This window comes from Cryptomeria japonica, chromosome 7, assembly GCF_030272615.1.
Source record: "Cryptomeria japonica chromosome 7, Sugi_1.0, whole genome shotgun sequence".
NCBI classification, from domain to species: Eukaryota; Viridiplantae; Streptophyta; class Pinopsida; order Cupressales; family Cupressaceae; genus Cryptomeria; species Cryptomeria japonica.
The window spans coordinates 642,864,614-642,877,822 of NC_081411.1; positions in this window are offsets into that span (position 1 = coordinate 642,864,614).

Here is a 13,209-nt window from a genome sequence, read left to right on the forward strand (position 1 = left end):
AAATCCCTTTAATTTTAAAATTTTAATCCCCTAAAGAATAAAAGGACATATAATAATTCCATTATTAAATTAACCCCAAATATATATATATTTAATCCAAGTTTAAAATTCCAATAAATGGACATATAATAATTTCATTATTAAATTAACCCCAAATGTATATATATTAACATCAAGGTTTAAAATTCCAATTTAAATGGACATATAATAATTTCATTATTAAATTAACCCCAAATGTATATATATTAACATCAAAGTTTAAAATCCCAATTTAAATGGACATATAATAATTCCATTATTAAATTGACCCCAATATATACATTAAAACCCAAGTTTAAAATTCCAATTTAAATTTCTCATACATATATATATATATATATTCTTAAAATGCTAACCCTAACCCGAAATTGGGTTAGGGTTGCATTTTTATATATTACACTTGTTTTATTTTTCTTTTATCATTTTATACCCTAACCCGAATTGGGTTAGGGTTTATTAAACCCCTATATTTTATTGTTCATTTTCTTTTGAGCGAGGAAGATTGCAGGTACGGCGGAGGGTTTCCAAATGTGATGAGGCGGAGGAAGTGGGGAGAGGTTCTGGGCACCGCTGTGCATACACACAGTGGCGGCAGCGCCGCCCACTGTGTGTACACACAGTGGCGGACGGCATAGCCGCCGCCCACTGTGTATACACACAGTGGCGGGCGTCGTTCACTGTGCGTAGCACTGTGGCGGCCGCGACCGCCCACTGTGTTACACACAGTGCGGTGCCCTTCGACGCCGCCCACTGTGTGTAGCACAGTGGCTCGGCCATGGCCGTCCACTGTGTTACACACAGTGGCCCGCGTTTGCCCATTTCCCCTTTTTTTTTTTTAAAACAACATTTTAATATTTCGTGGGGTAAAATTTATGTGATGTGATTTTTTTGAATATCAAATATATATATATATATATATATATATATATATATATATATATATATATATATATATATATATATATTTTATATACGGTGCACAACATCTTATACGAATATGTAATATCCCCTTTTTCTTTTTTTCCTACAGGCATCCACAGAGCATATTTTTAGATGCAAAATATATATATATATATATATATATATATATATATAAGAAGTCTATTCTGCAATACTTTTATATGTTTTGTAACAGGGATGCACAGGATTCAAAATATATATCTTTTATTTCGTTGTTACAGGGGTATGCACATACAAGAACTTATATATATATATATAGGTATATATTTTTTTTTTTTTTTTACTACCAATCATAAAAATTACATTTTCTTTTTGCTTTTCTGCTTTTACATAGAAATCAGAAATCTAAATAAAAGTCTGCAACACAAGAATCTGCAACTCCTAGTCTTTTTCCCAAGCCACCTGCAAGTAAAATTTAGGACTGTGACCATGGGATGCTCACCTCCTAGCCTAGGCTTGCCAGAAGCCACCCCCGAGCTAGGAGAATCAAGACCTAGACGGGGTTACAACCAAGCAATACAACACAACAATAGGGAAAACACACAAACATACACCTTCCCATCCCAAGCTACACTTTCACCACACTTTGTGATGATCAATCTATGGGTGGAAGTGGACCAAGTACCATTGGGGAGACTGCAGCCAAAATATATCTCAAGCCACCTCATGGCAGCACAAAATACACAACAGATTCATCCCACACACCTTATGCCCCCCAAAGGCTCAAAACCATATTCTCTCCCCTTATGACCCCCAAATGCCTACACAAGGCTATGCAGCAAGGGTCACAAAGGACACCCTTGAGACCACTCTCCTTAAGGAGAGCCTCTCACCCAAGGCTGTCATGCTTCTTCCACCCCAAGATCATCCTACTCTCCCAAGAGTAGAAGATCTTGGACACTCCCAAAACAAGAACACAAACAAAAAACATAGAAATGAAACTACACTTTTTTTTTCCAACAACAATTTACATAAACACTTCCTTTACAAGCATTTCTTTCCTTCAACAAACAACATAAACAAGAGGAGATAAAAACCAACCTTATCCTACCAATAGGTATGCTAATTTTAGTTGGAGATGAGCTGCCCAATCCACACAACTTTCTGCAATTCTTTGGTCCCCAAATTCCTCTATTCCTAAAACTGGTTTCTTTTTTTTTCTCCCAAGTTTTTCCAAAAATCCCCAAGGATGGAGAGTGGGTGATTAGCTCACTAAGCTTCCATTCTTAGCCTAAGAAGGCCTATCTCACTCCTTCCAACCTCTTGGATAGAGTGAGAGATCCCCCATTGGGTTGGTCTTCCCTAGGTCTTACACACTCCCTAACCTAGGTGTCTAGAGAAGGGAAATGAAATGGGGAAGAGGGATTACTATCTCCAAGAAGGTTATCCTACCAAGGATGGCACTCCTATAGATGGAATTCGTCCATCTTGGGAAAACCATTTTTTTGGGTGGTTAAACAAGTCCTAAGGGAAAGACACATGGCCAATTTTGGCCTTCACCCATAGGTACCCCATGAGGCCTAATAGAAAAGCTCTAAAATTGACTCTAGGAGTTGATTTGACCTTCAGAAAGTCCACCTGAAGTTAACCTACGGGTCAACTCTGAGTTGACCTTCCTTGTGGCTCACTAACCTAGATTTCTTGGTTCCTTCAAGGATAATTAGGAGATATAACAATTAACAAAAATTAAACTTTCCAAAAAGGTGACAAGACAATTTGCCAACACAACATACTACATAGGTGTCAAGTGACACTTCAACATAATTCCACATCACAATTACATACATGGCAATTGTCCCTAAAACAATTTAAACAATTCAATAATTACAATTTACACTCATGCAACATTTTACATTGACGAATAAAATACAATACATACAGGGTGTTGTCTCTCCAAATAGACAACCCCTGGTTTTACTAATGCACATAGGCCTAGGCTTGATTCTCCCTAATATTTCCATGGTCACATGGATAATTTCCTGCACATCTCAATTTAAACATTAGTATTTCCCAAATAGCCTCATATAATACATAACACAAAATCATAATACAATACATTCATTCTGCAAGGACTTGACATTATAAAATACGATTTGTCACAAATCAAAGCAATTTCTTCATAATCCTCAAAATTTGATCCATCTACAAGATATGCGAACATTTTTCTAACATTATAACAAATCCTGAAATTTAGATAATAACCTGCATCATCACAATATTACCCTAATCTAGAATCATATAATATTCTATAATCCACAAGGCATAGAAATGAAGCATCCATATATATCCATGTTACCAAAATCGTGGGACCATGTAAAGTTCTCTATCCATAATGTGTCAAAACTAGCATCCAAAATAGTTCCAAAATGAAAATAACTGAAGAGATAGGATGGGTCGGGGTAGGGCCTCACACCCTCCCCCTCTAGGCATGAACGTCCTCCTGGAGGTCATCAAAAAGATGAGGGTACTGTGATCTCATACGTGCTGCATCCTCCCATGAAGCTGTGACCTCATCATAGCAATCCCACTGGACCCTAACCTGCTCCAGCTCTCGACCTCGAAGGGCCAATGTCCGGCGAGCCAAAATATGAATGGGCTCCAAGGCTAGCTGCCCGTCCGACTCCACCTGCAAGGCATCCCAATCTAAAATATGAGACTCATCATAGATATACTTTCTCAAAACTGACACATGAAATACATCGTGGATGCGTGACAGGATAGGTGGCAAAGCTAGGCGATAAGCAACTGGTCCTATCCTCTCAAGGATCTCGAAGGGTCCGACAAAGCGAGGTGCGAGCTTAGAACCCTTTCCATAGCGGATTGGACTCTTATGCGGTCGCACTCTCAGGAAAACTCTGTCCCCAACCATGTAACTCCAGTCTATCGTCTTTGCATCTGCATATTTCTTTTGCCTATCCTATGCCTCTCTAAGGCACTATCTAATCAAAATTACCTGCTGCTCCATATCATGGACCATCTCAGGGCCTATGGCCACCCTATCCTCAATACGGTCCCAACTCAAAGGTGTCCTGCATGGTCTGCCGTACAAAGCCTGAAAAGGTGGCATCCCCAAAGAAGTGTGATGCCCATTATTATAGGCAAATTCTACTAAATGCAGGTACTCCTCCCATCGGGTCTGATGATCCATGACATACATGCGGAGCATATCCTCTAACACCTGGTTAACCCGCTCTATCTGTCCATCTGTCTCTGGATGATAGGCTGTGTTGAAGTTGAGCTTGGTGCCCAATGCTGCCTGTAATGCCTTCCAAAAGGAAGATGTAAAGAGAGAATCCCTATCAGAAATAATCTTGCGTGGGACACCATGAAGCCTAACAATGTCTCGTAAGAACACCTGTGCCATTGCTGGAGCTGTGAAGGTAGTCCGGACTGGTGAGAAGTGGGCTACTTTGGTCAATTTGTCAACTGTCACCAAGATAGCATCATGGTGACGAGATGACATAGGAAGACCAATGATGAAGTCCATGGATATAGTATCCCACTTCCACTTTGGTATAGCATGGGACTAGAGTAACCCACCTGGATGGCGGTGCTCTGCCTTGACTCTCTGACACTCAAGGCATCGGGGGGCTACTAACTCGGCGATAAGCTGCTGCATTCCTGGCCAATGATATAACTGTCTCAAGTCAGCATGCATCTTCTTAACCCCGGGATGCCCTGCATAAGGAGCTCTATGAGCCTCCATGATAATGAAATCTCGCAAACCCCCAGGACAGGGTACATAGATGCGCCCTCTATGGCGTAATAAACCATCGGACTCCAAAGAGTAGTCCACAAACTTCCCTTCCAGGGTCTCCTGATTACGGATCCTCTGACAAACCTCTAGATACCAATCATCCTCTGGCAATCGCTGCAAAATACGGTCTCTCAAATCTGTGCTCATGGATATGGTGTAAACCTCATGTCGTCTCCTACTTAGAGCATCTGCGACCACATTCTCCTTTCCTTTGATGTAATGAACATCAAAATCATACTCACAAAGGAACTCCATCCATCTCCTCTGATGTGCATTAAGGTTAGGCTGGGTGAAGATGTACTGCAAACTCTGATGGTCTGAATGAAGCTCGAAGTGATGACCTAAAAGGAAGTGTCTCCACCTCACAAGTGCATGTACAACTGCTGCAAGCTCTAGGTCGTGCGTAGGGTAGTTAAGCTCGTGAGTCTTAAGCTTCCTAGACTCGTATGCTATAACCCTACCCTCCTGCATAAGAACTGCTCCCAATCCATCTAAGGAAGCATCTGTGCATACCATGAAGTCGGCCATGGGGTCTGGCACTATAAGAATAGGTGCACTAGTAAGTGCCCTTTTTAGACCCTGAAAAGCCCTCTCACACTTCTCTGTCCACTCGAATTTCTTCCCTTTTCGCTGGAGGGATGTGATAGGGTGTGCAACTCTAGAAAATCCCTCAACAAAGCGTCTGTAGTACCCTGCCAAACCCATGAAGCTCCTGACCTCTGTCACACTGGTAGGCACTGGCCAATCCATGATGGCTCTAATCTTTGATGGGTCAACTGAGATCCCATCACTGGATATAACATGCCCTAGGTACTTGACCTCTGATCTAAAGAAAGCGCACTTCGACAAACTGCCGAACAACTGGTTATCCCTCAAACACTGCAAAACCTGCCTCAAATGCTCCTCATGCTCCTGCTCATTTCGGGAATAGATCAATATGTCGTCGAGGAACACTATCACAAATCGGTCGAGGAAGGTGCGGAATACCCCATTCATGAGACTCATGAATACTGCTGGAGCATTCGTAAGACCGAATGGGACCACAGTGAACTCATAGTGGCCATATCTGGTGTGAAACGCGGTCTTGTGGATATCACTTTCCACAATCCTCAACTGATGGTATCCTGACTTCAGGTCTATTTTGGAAAACACCTTGGCATCCTGAAGCTGATCAAACAAGTCATCGATCCTCGGCAAGGGATAATGGTTCTTGATGGTTACTTTATTTAGTTGTCTGTAATCCATGCACAACCGAAGGGATCCGTCTTTCTTCTTCACGAAGATGACTGGTGTGCCCCAAGGGGAGATGCTAGGACAGATGTGACCCTTCTCTAAGAGTTCCTCTAGCTGCATCTTGAGCTCATTAAGCTCATGAGTGGTCATCCTATAAGGTGCTCTCGAAATTGGCTCGGCTCCTGGTACCAAATCTATGTGGAAGTCAATCTCCCTGCTAGGCGGCATACCGGGTAGCTCATCAGGAAACACATCTGCAAATGCCTCAAGGATGGGATGATCATCTATGGAAGGCTCCTTCTCATTTTCTTCCTCTCGGTCACTGATTGTGATAGCAAACAACTGGCATCCCTTCCGCATGCTCCGCTTAAGCTGCATAGTGGATATCATACGAAGAGACACAGGTCTTTGAATCCCAGTGATTACTATGGGAGCTCCATGATCATCCTCACACTCGACCTTTTTCAAGCGACAATCCATCTTGGCTTTGTGGGCGTAAAGCCAATCCATGCCAAGTACGACGCCATAAGATCCGAGTGGTGTAACTCTAAGGTCTACTAAGGTGGTGGTATTACTAATCTAGAGCAGACATCCCCTAACCTCTGATTCCACTGACACTCTAGCCCCTGAAGCTAACTCCACTTCCCAACTGACACTTTGCCTTACTGCCACTAGCCCACAATGCTCCACAACCAATGGAGATATAAAGGAGTCAGTCGCTCCTGAGTCAAATAATATAGAAATACTACTACCTCTGACCTTACCTGCAGCCTCGATGACTATGGCCTGGTGCTCTGCCTGGCGGTTGTCAACCGCTACGAAGACTCTATGGGACTTACCCATGTCCCCAACTGTAGGCTCTAATGTTGCCATCCTTTGATTCCCTATCATCTTTCCCTGTGGACAGTCTCTCGCCATGTGCCCCATGGCTCCACATGTGAAGCAAGCACCGCGTGCCTAAAACTGTGCACCCTAAGGCCTAGAAAAAGGATGCCCACCTGTCTGGCTAGAACAACTGTACCCACCCCTGGAGGACTGCTAAGCCCGTGTCGGGGGTGTGTATGTACCCTGTGCTCTCTGGTCATGCCTGGGACCCTGTGACTGCCACTGCTTGGGCCTGGAGCCCTACTGTCCCTAAGGTGGCCTCTGTCTTTGACTCTATTGTGACTGCTGCGGAGGAGGGGGTTTATGGGACCCCGAAACATTCCTGTGGTTGCCCTTCCAATGGGGTTTCTGAAACCCGAAAGGCTGGGGAGATGGGTTTCGGTTCTGGAACCAATCCCTTGTGTCCTGTGGCCTAATCTGAATCTCCTCGGCTATAAGGGCCTTCTCCACGGCAACCCGAAGGCTCCCTGGAGCGGCCATCCTCACTGGTCTTGCTATCCTAGCATTGAGTCCCCTAACAAATCGGTTGACGAGCAACTTCTCATCCTTCAGGTAATCTACATAAGGTAGGAGCTCAATAAACTTACTCTCATACCGGGTCACTGAGAGACCCTTCTTCTGGAGGTTGTGGAACTCATCGATCCTATGCTGCCTGAAGTGCTCTGACAAGTACCTCTCTCTGAACCTCTCTGTGAAGATTTCCCATGTGATGGTATCTGCCGTGAGTCCACACTTGAACTCCTCTTGCTTCCACCATGTGGAGGCTGTCGATCTCAGAAGGTGGACTGCAACTCGTGCCTTCAGATTGCTTTCATAAGATTGCAATGCGAAGCACCGATCTAGGCTTAAAAGCCATGCCTCAGCCTCTACTCCATCAATAGTCCCTCCAAAGGATGGTGGCTAGAGGCGTAAAACCTCTCTAATCAGGTCTCCTGGTTCCTGACGGGCTCTCTCCAAGTACACAGGTGCTGCTACTGGAGGGGGTTCGGGCAGGTGAATGGACTCTGGCTCATGCTCATTTGTCCACTAAAACCGACAATAAGCTAAGGCCAATTCTAATTTTCCCTAAATCCCTTGATTTTGACAATTAAATTTCAATCCCCTAAAGAATAAAAGGACATATAATAATTCCATTATTAAATTAACCCCAAATATATATATATATATATATATATAATCCAAGTTTAAAATTTCAATAAATGGACATATAATAATTTCATTATTAAATTAACCCCAAATGTATATATATTAACATCAACGTTTAAAATTCCAATTTAAATGGACATATAATAATTTCATTATTAAATTAACCCCAAATGTATATATATTAACATCAAAGTTTAAAATCCCAATTTAAATGGACATATAATAATTCCATTATTAAATTGACCCCAATATATACATTAAAACCCAAGTTTAAAATTCCAATTTAAATTTCTTATATATATATATATATATATTCTTAAAATGCTAACCCTAACCCGAAATTGGGTTAGGGTTGTATTTTTATATATTACACTTGTTTTATTTTTTTTTTTATCATTTTATACCCTAACCTGAAATGGGTTAGGGTTTATTAAACCCCTATATTTTATTGTTCGTTTTCTTTTCAGCAAGGGAGATTGCAGGTACGACGGAGGGTTTCCAAATGTGATGAGACGGAGGAAGTGGGGAGAGGTTCCGGGCGCCGCTGTGCATACACACAGTGGCGGCAGCGCCGCCCACTGTGTGTAGACACAGTGGCGGACGACATAGCTGCCGCCCACTGTGTATACACACAGTGGTGGGCGCCGTTCACTGTGCGTAGCACAATGGCGGCCGCGACCGCCCACTGTGTTACACACAGTGCGGTGCCCTTCGGCGCCGCCCACTGTGTGTAGCACAGTGGCCCGCATTTGCCCATTTCCCTTTTTTTTTTTTAAAACAACATTTTAATATTTTGTGGGGTAAAATTTATGTGATGTGATTTTTTTGAATATCATATATATATATATATATATATATTTTATATACGGTGCACAACATCTTATATGAATATGTAATATCCCCTTTTTCTTTTTTTCCTACAGGCATCCACAGAGCATATTTTTAGATGCAGAATATATATATATATATATATATGATTAAGAAGTCTATTCTGCAATACTTTTATATGTTTTGTAACAGGGATGCACAGGATTCAGAATATATATCTTTTATTTCGTTGTTACAGGGGTATGCACATACAAGAACTTATATATATATATTTATATATATATAGGTATATATATATATTTTTTTTTGTACTACCAATCATAAAAATTACATTTTCTTTTTGCTTTTCTGCTTTTACATAGAAATCAGAAATCTAAATAAAAGTCTGCAACACAAGAATCTGCAACTCCTAGTCTTTTTCCCAAGCCACCTGCAAGTAAAATTTAGGACTGTGACCATGGGATGCTCACCTCCTAGCCTAGGCTTACCAGAAGCCACCCCCGAGCTAGGAGAATCAAGACCTAGACGGGGTTACAACCAAGCAATACAACACAACAATAGGGCAAACACACAAACATACACCTTCCCATCCCAAGCTACACTTTCACCACACTTTGTGATGATCAATCTATGGGTGGAAGTGGACCAAGTACCATTGGGGAGACTACAGCCAAAATATATCTCAAGCCACCTCATGGCAACACAAAATACACAACAGATTCATCCCACACACCTTATGCCCCCCAAAGGCTCAAAGCCATATTCTCTCCCCTTATGACCCCCAAATGCATACACAAGGCTATGCAGCAAGGGTCACAAAGGACACCCTTGAGACCACTCTCCTTAAGGAGAGCCTCTCACCCAAGGTTGTCATGCTTCTTCCACCCCAAGATCATCCTACTCTCCCAAGAGTAGAAGATCTTGGACACTCCCAAAACAAGAACACAAACAAAAAACATAGAAATGAAACTACACTTTTTTTTTCCAACAACAATTTACATAAACACTTCCTTTACAAGCATTTCTTTCCTTCAACAAACAACATAAACTAACATAAACAACATAAACAAGAGGAGATAAAAACCAACCTTATCCTACCAATAGGTATGCTAATTTTAGTTGGAGATGAGCTGCCCAATCCACACAACTTTCTGCAATTCTTTGGCCCCCAAATTCCTCTATTCCTAAAACTGGTTTCTTTTTTTTTCTCCCAAGTTTTTCCAAAAATCCCCAAGGATGGAGAGTGGGTGATTAGCTCACTAAGCTTCCATTCTTAGCCTAAGAAGGCCTCTCTCACTCCTTCCAACCTCTTGGATAGAGTGAGAAATCCCCCATTGGGTTGGTCTTCCCTAGGTCTTACACACTCCCTAACCTAGGTGTCTAGAGAAGGGAAATGAAATGGGGAAGAGGGATTACTATCTCCAAGAAGGTTATCCTAACAAGGATGGCACTCCTATAGATGGAATTCGTCCATCTTGGGAAAACCATTTTTTTGGGTGGTTAAACAAGTCCTAAGGGAAAGACACATGGCCAATTTTGGCCTTCACCCATAGGTACCCCATGAGGCCTAATAGAAAAGCTCTAAAATTGACTCTAGGAGTTGATTTGACCTTCAGAAAGTCCACCTAAAGTTAACCTACGGGTCAACTCTGAGTTGACCTTCCTTGTGGCTCACTAACCTAGATTTCTTGGTTCCTTCAAGGATAATTAGGAGATATAACAATTAACAAAAATAAAACTTTCCAAAAAGGTGACAAGACAATTTGCCAACACAACATACTACATAGGTGTCAAGTGACACTTCAACATAATTCCACATCACAATTACATACATGGCAATTGTCCCTAAAACAATTTAAACAATTCAATAATTACAATTTACACTCATGCAACATTTTACATTTACAAATAAAATACAATACATACGGGGTGTTGTCTCTCCAAATAGACATCCCCTGGTTTTACTAACGCACATAGGCCTAGGCTTGATTCTCCCTAATATTTCCATGGTCACATGGATAATTTCTTGCACATCTCAATTTAAACATTAGTATTTCCCAAATAGCCTCATATAATATATAACACAAAATCATAATACAATACATTCATTCTGCAAGGACTTGACATTATAAAATATGATTTGTCACAAATCAAAGCAATTTTACATAATCCTCAAAATTTGATCCATCTACAAGATATGCGAACGTTTTTCTAACATTATAACAAATCCTGAAATTCAGATAATAACCTGCATCATCACAATATTACCCTAATCTAGAATCATATAATATTCTATAATCCACAAGGCATAGAAATGAAGCATCCATATATATCCATGTTACCAAAATCGTGGGACCATGTAAAGTTCTCTATCCATAATGTGTCAAAACTAGCATCCAAAATAGTTCCAAAATGAAAATAACTGAAGAGATAGGATGGGTCGGGGTAGGGCCTCACACTTTCACTGCCGGTGGTTTGTGTGCCGATGTAGAGTTTGTCCTTGCTGGTGCCGATAAATTGTCTTGCCAGTGTCATAGGATTACAAGGTTTTCATCAATGACAAAACCTTCAATCACCTACAATATCTCATTGGAGTGTGCATTTGCCAACAATGCATAGGTGAAACCTTGAGAAGTTCCAAAATTGATATTTGAGCAGGTATTCATTGTAATTTCTCTACTAAATTATATTGTTGTGGATTGGATGTTGTGTCTTTTGCTATACCTGGAAAGGTAACCTTTTCTTTGCTTCTTGTGATAACATTAATTGGTTCTAAAGATGAATTTTCGTTAACAATGATCACATTCACCACATCATAGTATGTATAAGTATAATTCACCTTGGCTTTTCCTTTGTCATGTTTTAATTGGGATGATTCACCTTTGTCATAATTTGGAAGTGGAGTTTTGAAAGCCAAGTGTGATTTGTTTGTTTTATGGCTATCCACTATGATGGTTCCTTTATCAATTAGATCTTGGATAAGGTGTTTCAATCTCTGACAATCATTTGTTAGGTGTCCTTTATTCCGATGATAATTGCAAAAATGATTGTCATTCCACCAATTGGGCTTAATTGGTGGTTCATAACTTCTTGCTTCTGGTAAAACAATTAATTTGTTGGCAAGCAAAGTTTTTAGAGCTAATATCAAAGATTCCCCAATGTTTGTAAATTTCCTCCGAGGATTGGAGAAAAAGGACTTAGCTTTATTGTTTTCTGGATTATTACTGCTTGGATTTGACTTGATAGATTGAAAATTGGTTGTTGTTTTTGTTTTGTAGTACTATTATCATCATTCCCTTCATTGCTGACATTCCTATTCTTTGACCAAAACTTGGGTTTGTCATTGCTGTTGTTGTTGTTGTTGTTGTTATTGTATGTATTATTATAAAATTTTAGTTCTCCTTTCTTTACCATTGCGTTCTCTATTTTTAGACCATTCTCGATCATTTTGGAAAAAGAGGGAGGACATTGCATCCTTAGTCGATAACTCATTTCACTAATAAGATTATCAATGAATATATCCATTTTTTCTTGATCAGGTACATCTCTCGGATACCTATTAAATATGTGTTTCCATCATTGTAAGAAAATCATAAAGGATTCACCATTCTTTTGTTTAACATTACAAAGATCCAACATTGTTATTTCATCCTTATATTGTAGGAGTATTGTGAAATAAACCTATTCACAAGTTCTTCAAAGGATTTGATTCCAGATGGTAATCTTGAAAAGCACTCCATTGATTGTCCATTTAAACTCCTAGGAAAAAGACACATAAGGTAAGTTTCATCATGAGCAAATTCCATGCTCATAGTACAAAATTCCCTAATGTGATCTTGAGGATCAGATTTTCCATCGTATTTGTCATATTTAGGAATCTCGCAATGTTGTGGAAATAGTATCATATTCAGATTTTTATCAAAGGGATATGGGCATATATCTTCTAATGAATATTTCTTGGAGCTTGTCCCATTTTGCATGTCTTGTATCTGTTGTTGTAGAGTTTGTATTTGTTGAGTAAGGTTTGATAATGGATTATCCACATAGTTTCTCCTTGTTTCTTCATGAGTTCTCTTATCACTATGCTTTTTTCTTTTGTCATCCTTATCTTTCCTTATTTCTTCATTGCTTTCTTTGTTCACATCTTCATTATTTGGCTCATCTATGTTTTGGGAGTTACTTGTCTCCATATCTTGTTTCAAGATTTCTATGTTAAAGTCTTGTGGTAGTTTAGCTCCAGATTTTGCCAACATCAAGAGATATTTTTCTTTTTATTTTGCCAACAATTTTTCCATTAGCCTATCAAATTTGAAATCCTTCTTCTTTGTCAACAATGATAAATCCAAAAGTTTGGAATATAG